The sequence below is a fragment of the Anoplopoma fimbria genome, chromosome 19 (assembly GCF_027596085.1).
Source record: "Anoplopoma fimbria isolate UVic2021 breed Golden Eagle Sablefish chromosome 19, Afim_UVic_2022, whole genome shotgun sequence".
In the NCBI taxonomy this organism is placed as follows: Eukaryota; Metazoa; Chordata; class Actinopteri; order Perciformes; family Anoplopomatidae; genus Anoplopoma; species Anoplopoma fimbria.
Window position 1 is genome coordinate 11408450 of NC_072467.1, and position 8337 is coordinate 11416786.

The following is an 8337-nucleotide window of genomic DNA, read 5'->3' on the forward strand; positions in this document are numbered from 1 at the left end:
ATGGAAATGGTATGTCCTGTTATTATCCTCCACTGTATGTTACCTCCTTATCAAATTGAAAAGTATATATAGCACATTTTGCAAGAGTTATAGTTTGAATAATTTCTGGAGAAATTGCATACACCATTTACTATGAGAATATGCTAGGTGTTTGCTTAACATCAAATCATATTTTAAACAACGCTAGCGTTGGGTTTTGGGGATGGCAAAAACAGTCGGTCCACTATTTATCTCCAGACTAAAATATCTCAACAGCTGTAAAATGGATTGCCATGACATTTTGCCCATGACATTCATGGTCTCCAGAGGATGGAGCATAATACTATTGGTAATCCCTTGACTCTAACGCCACCATTGCATTACGGTTTTTAATGAAATGTCTTGACAACTGTCGGATGGATTACTACTACTATTTCTTTGGTGGATGTATTCATGGTGCACAGCGGACTAGTCCTGGTGCTCTTGGTGATCCCTTGACTTTTCATCTAGCACCACATAGTGGTTGACATTTGTGGTATTTTCTTGATATTGGACCATTTTGTACAGACATCCATGTCCCCTTCAGAATGTTGTAATAACTTTGGTATACCACTTACTTTCTATTACAATGCCATCGTCAGGTTATTTAGCTTAAAGCACTGTCAAAGAACTGGCAGCATGGCTACAAATTGGTTGTCTTGGTTATCCAATATTTTCCCTTCAAAAAACATTATTCAACCCCACGTATCATGATTACAGCATGCACGCCTCCTCAACATATTACAAATTACACTACTTCTGCTATTAATTGCTATTAACTTTTCCCACATTCACAATGTGCTTTACAGATTAATAAACAATGCCATTGGTACAAAAACATAATGAGATAGATAAATAAATGGATATAGAATAAAAAATATTCATCATCCAAAATTCTATTGATGCTTATAAAGTTAATTTGTTAGTGTGATAATTAAATGTCTCAATTTTCAAAATCAATTTCATTGAATGAGAGTTCCACAATTGTGGATGAAATGAGCCCATTTCCTTATGATGATGAGACGATGTGGCAAACAAAGAAGGAATGAAACTACAGAGAGAGCCGCAAGGAGTATGTTTGAGAGGGGCTGGGGGAAGGAAGGGAGAGGAAGTAGGGTGATCCAAACCCAAGAGAATGTTAAACTGCGTTGGTATGCTGCTGGAATTTGAATTTCTGGATAGACATAAGAACAGATTTTTATACAATTTATTTTTTATTCGTATCCAAATGAAAAGGAAAAGACAATAAGAGAGGTAGAAGGAAACGGAAAGTGTGAAAGGGAGACAGTTTGAAGAGGAGAGGGGAGGCCGTGAAGAGAGTTTGAGAGAAAGGGAGGAAGGAAGTGAGGAGACAGACTTGATGGAGGCAAGGGGGAGAAGAGCAGAGACGGAGGGTGGAGTAGAAAGATATGTGAAAAGAAAGGAGAGAGTGAGCGAGCGAGAGGAAGAAAGAGCAGGCAGAAATGTTCATCAGCAAATTCCAGACATGAAGATGTTTGGCAGGGCTTTTCCCTAAACCAATGCAAATTCTTAGCTGTGGGTTTCTCAGAATTCTCACTCAGGACTTGTTTACTTCTGAGATTCTTGTGGGAAACCATGACAGGACTGGTTGTGAATCCCCGTCCTTTAAACTCCAGCTCAAGTATGCTGACTGCGACGGGAGAGGTCAAACGTGGGAAATAGCAAAGTTTAAGGCAGACAGCTGATTGGAGCGGGGATGTGCATGATGCGTTAGTGTTTGGATGCTGCTGATGTGCCACTGTGCAAGAGCATCTTTCTCGGAATATGTTTGTCTGAAACTATAATGTTTTATCCAACATTATCATATTTATTCATCATTACGCTTGCTGTGGCAGCTAGTATTGTGAAACTGTCAAATGGATACTCTAGTGATATGAAGATACCGCTAGCAGCTAGTTAGCCTAGCATGTGAAAGAAAGTGGTAAGGAAGGGGAACCAGCTCGCTGGATCTTTAAAAATGCAAAAAAGCAAAGAAAATACATGATATTATAATAAGTGAGAGGTGTGGATAGGTATATTTTGTTACCTTTGGTCAAAGCTAAGCTAGCTGTTTCCCCCTGTCTTTATTCAAAGCTAAACTAAGCTGACTGGCGGCAGCTTCATTTTTTTGCCATACAGACATGCCAATCTTCTCATCTAACTCTGCATAAGCATATTTCCCAAAATGTCAAACTATTCTTTTCTCTGTGACAGTTATGAGTCTGGTCTAGTACATGCCTATGTCCAAAATGTGTCACATGACATTGCTGTTGCATGAGAGTTCCCACATGAGGACAAAAGAGTTATGACACACTCAAGAAGAGGTTATTTCTATGGCTTAAGAAACTTGCCCCAGGCTTCATTACGTCATGTATTTCCTCCCACCAGCTCGCCGTGTAGCCTAAAGTCGTCTGGGCATCGACTAACTTTACGGTGGATTAATGTGATTATGTGATTATGAAATCTGGCTATTAAATTATGGACCGTGGGGCAGAGATCAAAGCGCCTGTGCAGCACAAACAGCATTGTCTGTGTCTTTTTAACCATAACTAAGGGTTTGTGTATGACACATAAAGTACCACGGAGCAGCAAGAAGGGCAATTAAACGTCTGACTCAGAAAAACAGTGAAACAGTGGCACAGACAGGATTTTGGATTCAAGTGGGTTAAAAGCCACAGCTCTATAATAGACAGCAGTTTTTCCCCATTTCTGCTTAGAAGTGGTTGTAGGAGGCACAATCACATCCTGCACCCACAAGCCTGAAAGACTCCTATTTTTGCTATACATAGTGTCTGACAACGAAAAGGGATGTCAGACAGCAAGACATTGGAAAACACATTTGAGATAAAAATTCAGCATAAACCCAGGCCAGGTCAATTTTTACTTGTATCTGTGTGTGCGTTTGTATCTGTGTGAGTGCGGCCATTACCAATTATACCCTGTCGCCCTTCGTAGGGTTTCAAGTGATTTGTATTAATATATATATATTTTTTTTTATGAAAAAGTATTGTTATTATCCTGGTCATGATTATCTTTATTTAAAAAAAAACAATTAATGCTTTTCAAAGGAGCTCATTAAAAAGAATTTGAAATATAAAAAAAGAAAAAAAGGTTTTTAGAATGAACCAACCTTTAGGGGTGTCATATGTACCAAAAGATAGAATCTAAAAAGAATCAATACAAAAACACTTGTTAAAGAGCGGTGTAGTCTAAGGGTTTAATGCTAAAAAATCATAGGGAGACAAAAACAATATTTGTTCTGCTCTTTCTGTAATCCTGAGTGAAAGAGTGCTACCACCAAAGTTGTGCAGTAAGTAAACACTGCATGCAACAAGCACCCCCAAATCTGTCCCACATTAGACTACCTCAGCCTGCGGGGAATTCCCCCATGGCCAGTTTTTTGGCTGAAGCAGGCCTGCATGATTAGCATTGGTATTTTTTTTAACTGAAAACGAGGAGTAATCTCTTGACTCACACGTTGCGTGGCTTTGCCTGAAAACACAAGCCACCTGCATTTGCATAATGAACCCCAGGTTTGCGAGAAGCATGTTGCTTACGTCATACTGCTCCTGTTCTGCTTTAGTACATGAGAGTTTCTTGTGTCTCTGAGAGATAATGAATTAACGTATAGAATAAGTGATAGTATGAAAATGTGGATCTCAAACTAGGAGATTCATAAGAAAACGGAATTATTCTGGGCAAAGAAAAACAGACACACAAGTATTTAACTAGAATAGAAATTGTTAAAAAAAAAATAAAAAAAATTGGAAAACTGTCCAATAAAAAGACTACTACAATGAGACCATATCAGCTATATATTTCACTTACTTACTATATAAAGTAAAGTATTTTTGCAATGTGGTATGTCAGATATGAGGTGGAATGTAGGGGGATGCTAGTTGGTCAAAGGACTTTCACAACCAAACAGATGTTTTCAGTTATTGAGGCTCATTAGACCTCTGCTCAGGTTCATGTTGGGTGGAGCTGAGCGTTTCCTGATCAACTAAATGCAAAAAGTGGAAGTTTTGTCCTGCCCTAACAAACCAAACAGGAGAGTCAGGAAAGGCACAGTTTGTACACAGCACACCCACACATGAAACATGTATGAGAGTTTTAATGGCTGTATAGGTGCTTTAGAGCTTTTTTTTTTTTAAAAAAAAAGGACAACCTCTTTTTGAGGAAGGAGGACAATGAAAATAGTGAATGAAAGTAGCAATGAATGAGTTGATCGAATGCAGAAAGATTTCAGCGTTTCATTTTCTGAGGATAAACATGAAAATCTTTGAATCATTTTAATTTTGTTTGCTTAAATGTATGCACGTAAATGTAGTGTTATCCTATATAGTGATGTAAAGTGTCAAAACAGACACCTAGTCCTCTTCTGAATGTTATGAAACTCTAATAACAGAAACGCAAATAGAAATCTTTGCGATTTTGAAAGGGTTAGTGGTGTGTAACAAGTTCTGCCACCACAAACCACAAACATAGAGCATATTAAAATCCATTGTACTTAATGTTTCCCAGCTTGGGTCTTGTTTCCTGTGGCTGACTTTTGAATCATATCATATGCTCAATATAAGGTTTATAAGCGATTAATGAACTATCAAGGTGGTAAAACAATATTCAGTATTTTCAGGTGATGAGGAGCCTAATCAGGACATTTGTTTGGGCTTTGGACAAATATTAAAAACAAAAATTGTTTTAAAGGCCATTTTTAAAATGATGAAAACCACTGTTTTAGTCAAAACTGCTCTTTGCCAGACTAAAGTGATTATCCCAAAAATAAAACCTTTATGAAAAAAAAACCACACAAGAGAAAGCAAAACTTTAAAACCAGCTAATCGGGGTGCTTTGACATTGTAAAGAAAAAGTCATCCTCTATTCTTAGCCCCCTACAACTGAAACCGAAATTGCAAACAGTGTGTCTCAATAGAATTTCACACTATAAACATCGCTCACAAAGTCGCGCCATGTAATAAATCTAATTGAAAAACAATGTTCATAAAAGAGCTCAAAAAGATGGCAGCCTGTAGATTTGGAGATGAAATTAAAGTCACAGTCCTCATAATTACTAACATCTGGCCTTTATTACAATAAACCAAGCCATTGATTTTACTGAACATGGGACGGTCAGCCAGCTTCTGTCCCCAAAGTGACAAAATGTTTGGAAAAGTCAAGAATAAAACTGAATACGTCAATAGACATAAAAACAGATACTACGAATTTTAATAGTCAATCATTAAAATGGAGTGTAAAAAACACTAAAGACTTCAATCAGTTGGTAAAAAAGCAACAAAATTATTTTTTTAAGCCATCTTAATGTGCATGTCTGCTGTCTTCATTGGAATAACAATAAATGATTAAGGAGTTTACAAATAAAATACAAAGAACATGCTAAAAACGAATCTATAATTACCTCCTAGTGGTTGTATGCCCTGTGACAACCAGGCAAATTGCAGTTTGCATCCATGTCTGTCTGAAACATCATCACCTCATCATGTTACCCTATCAGGCGTTTGTGTGAAATTGTCACAGTTAGCATATTCATTCTTTAGTAATGGTGTTTTTTGAGGTCACAGTGACCTTTGACGATCAAAATCGAATCAGTTCATTCTTGAGTTCCGACGGACGTTTGGGCCAAAGAAATTGCCTCCAGCTTTTCCTGAGACATCGTGTTCACGAGATTGGACCAGATGGACGGACAGACGACCCGGAAGCATAATGCCTCTTCCACTTTGCTGGTGCTGAAGCATCAAAAGTTTAAAGTCATTCACAACTGAAAAAAAAAGTTTATTTTCACTCTCAGAAGTTAAAGGTTTTCTTACACTGTTTTAATTATTTGTATCTTATAGAAGAAAATAAAGGTATTAGTAGTCTTATTGAGACACAGGGGCTTTATAAAGAGGCCATAACAGTCAGTGTGGGGTTTCTGCTGTAACGGTCATTTCATTAAGAACATCTACTAAAACTACTTAGACAGTCGTACCGCCACTTAGATGTGTACCATGAAGCTAACCACCTGTTGCAGCACTGAGTACTCTACCTGTGAAAAGATAACACAAACCACGTTTCAAATAAAAACACAACACCAATAAAATGTCCCACCACAAAACCATATCAACATCAAAAGTTAGTGAACCCTACTCTATCTAAAACAAACTCTTTAGTTTTGGCAGAACCACTGTTTCATGAAGATTAAAAGGTGCTATACCGCAGGATGCTTTACCATCTCAACAATAAAATGCTTATATTGTATGTCACATATTCTCAAATCAAATAGATCAATTTAGAGTTTGAAATATCCATCCATGCGTGTATCTCTTCTTTTGCAGTGAAGAATAGTGAAAAGAGACGTCATCCCTGCTGGGATAAGATGGCATGCGGATCCATTATTTCTGTTGGGGCTCTACAATCTGTCCACTTTCATGTGCTATTCTGCCAAATGTCTGTTCACAGATGGGACATGTATATACATATGACATCTGGTGAAGACAGAAGTTGTAAAGAGAGCTGAGAGAAAACATAACGGCAGTGGTCATATCGCATGGCACACTGACCCCTAGTGAATAATCTGCAGAAGTGACTCAGACCACAGCTCGTCAGGACGATTTCAATCTGAATGCTGAAGCAGTGTGAGGAAGTGAGAGAGAAAGTCAAATGCAGAGTTAACCAATGCAAAAAACAATGTCACTGTTTTATTAATAATTTGGCAACACTTTGCCATTAAGATGAGTGTGTTTTAAAACCTTTTGTAATGGCAGTAAAGCGAGAAATTCCTTATCTTCAGTCTTAACATAAAAAAATCCAATTTTACTGGAAATGCACGCATCTAAACTGCAGCTAAACAAAAACCATGACCATGAGAGGATGGCTGTACACTATGCACTGTGGCAAAGCATTTATGTGAAGGAAAAAATACAAGTAGTCTCATTTTTATATATGCATCAGAATGCCTTTTTCCTCACAAGCTGCTGTATTTAGTTTCACCAGCAGACCAGTGGGAGAGTCTGAAACAGTGTCTGCAGCAGTCTTATGGCTCTGTGAACATGAACCAGGGGATGCAATACTTGTATTGTCATTTAGAGTTGTGTAGTCCAGCAGAAACTACTAGAAACACTGTTAATATGTTTAATATCAGAAGGATTATTCCTAAATTATATTCCTAAAGAAAATGTCACGCAGAGTTTAAACAGAGCTGCAGAAGTTTGATTGGAAATCAGAGCTAGGAGGTGGGAATTCTGCCTGACAAAGGGTTTGATAACAGGTCCAAATCAAATTTAAAATACATGATAAGTGCAATCCCAAGGTGCTCACACCAGCTCGCACAGAACGCACATGTAGCCGCAGGAACAAAGAATCAGGCATAATGCTGTATAATGCTGCAAGAGTTACTGCAGAGAAGCATGTGGAATTCTGTTTCAAGTTGACATCTGCCATTCTCTTGCTTTTTGAACCCTTACAGACTGCAATCCAAAGGTCATGCCCTTAACTTGAAACACATTTACGCAAACCATCAAAACTAAAAGCACTCAGGCCTTTCCAGGGCACAAAGACACGCAAAGAAAAGGAGGGCAAAGTGGTCACCTTTAAAACATTATAAAGCTAGAACAGCAGGATGGAGAACTTCTGTTTCTTATTCACTTATTTCTCTCATGTATTTTCCCATAAGAAAAATATGTTCAACATGTGTATCGTCACACACACAACTGAAACCATTCAGTCGAAAACCACTCGTTTCACGATGTTGACAACGGGGGTGCCGCCTTGATGAAAACAGAGCTTTTCATCTGGAAACTGTGAAACCAATCAATGTTCATGGCAGTTCTTTTAGGTAGTTATTCATTTTGACAGTCTTTGGATGTCTCAATGGACACATGACATCATGTATTAACAAGGGGTTCCCTAGCATTCCTTCCCTCAGGAAAATGCCCATGAGAGTTTCTTATTTATTATATGTAGTTTAAAGGGATGAGAGAGCCAGGGCAGATGCATTTCATTGCATATGAATTGTACTTTTTAAGGACATGGCTCTTTGGATGCGAATGTCGGCCTGTCACGCAACTGGTCCGCAACTGGTACGCAACTGGTCCGCCACTTTGGACCAGGAGTAAATATCTGAATAACTATTGGAAGGATGTTCATTAAGTTTTGTACATACTATGAATCCCATTTAGGCAACTAGGCAACTGCTATCAGGCATCAGCCATTTTTTATGCAGTGGTCTGCTGGAGCAGCAGCATCTCGACAGCCGACAGGAAGAGAATAAATAAACTTGTCAGGAAGGCCAGCAGTGTGCTGGGGTGTTCACTGGATACGGTG